This window comes from Gavialis gangeticus, unplaced genomic scaffold (genome assembly GCF_001723915.1).
Source record: "Gavialis gangeticus isolate Ggan-Ray unplaced genomic scaffold, GavGan_comp1, whole genome shotgun sequence".
Taxonomy (NCBI): Eukaryota; Metazoa; Chordata; order Crocodylia; family Gavialidae; genus Gavialis; species Gavialis gangeticus.
Window position 1 is genome coordinate 23,777,098 of NW_017729033.1, and position 1,045 is coordinate 23,778,142.

The window sequence follows — 1,045 nt, forward strand, 5'->3', positions numbered from 1 at the left end:
GTGCCCACATCCCCCCACATCTTAGTGTCATCAGCAAATGCAGGACCTCCATTTAACCCAAGAGGTGCACAGCTCCACCAGGGGAGACGCCTTTTTGGACCTGGTGCTGGCCACTGGCGACGACCTGGTGAGGGGGCTGCAGGTGCTCAACCACCTGGCCGACAGCGATCATCACCTGCTGGAATTGACCATCCAGTGCAAGGTGACAAAGGCCTCCAGAAAGGCAGAAGCCCTAGATTTCAGTAGGGCGGACTTCAATGAGCTAAGGAGAATAGTCGGGGAAGCACTGAGGTCCCGGAGGGGAGGGGAGCCAGATGTCCAAGAAGAGTGGTTGCTCCTTAAGGAGACGATCCTCCAAGCCCAAAGGGAGGTAATCCCAACACTGATCAAAGGGGGAAGGAGGGCACAAAAGCCCCCATAGCTCATCAAAAGCATCCGGGAACGTCTTCTAGCTAAAAAGGAGGCGCACACCCAATGGAAAGGAGGTGCCATCATCAGGGAGGATTATACTGCAGGTGCTCAGGGATTCAGGGGGGAAGTTGGGAAGGCCAAGGAGGAGATGAAACTGGGACTAGCTTCCCAGATCAAGGACAACAAGAAGTCCTTTTTTAAATATATAGGGGGCAAAAAGAAGGTTCTGGGTAATGTGGGGCCCCTGCAAGACACACTAGGAAATTTGGTCATCACACCAGATGACAAAGCTAACCTATTTAATGATTTCTTTGCATACATTTTCCTGAGCAGGGACCAGAACAGCCACTCTTAGACCCCTGGGGAGGCGCACCTAGGCCAAGGGTTAGTGAGGAACTAGTTAGAGAACTTCTGGAAGGACTGGATGTATTCAAATCAGCTGGTCCAGATGATCTCCACCCTAGAGTACTGAGGGAATTAACTGAGGTCATTGCGGGCCCCTGGCACGGCTGTACGAGCACTTGTGGTGCTCTGGTGTGGTGCCAGAGGACTGGAAGAGGGCCAATGTGGTTCCCATCTTCAAAAAGGGGAGGAAGGAGGACCCGGGAAACTATAGGCCAGTTAGTCTTACCTC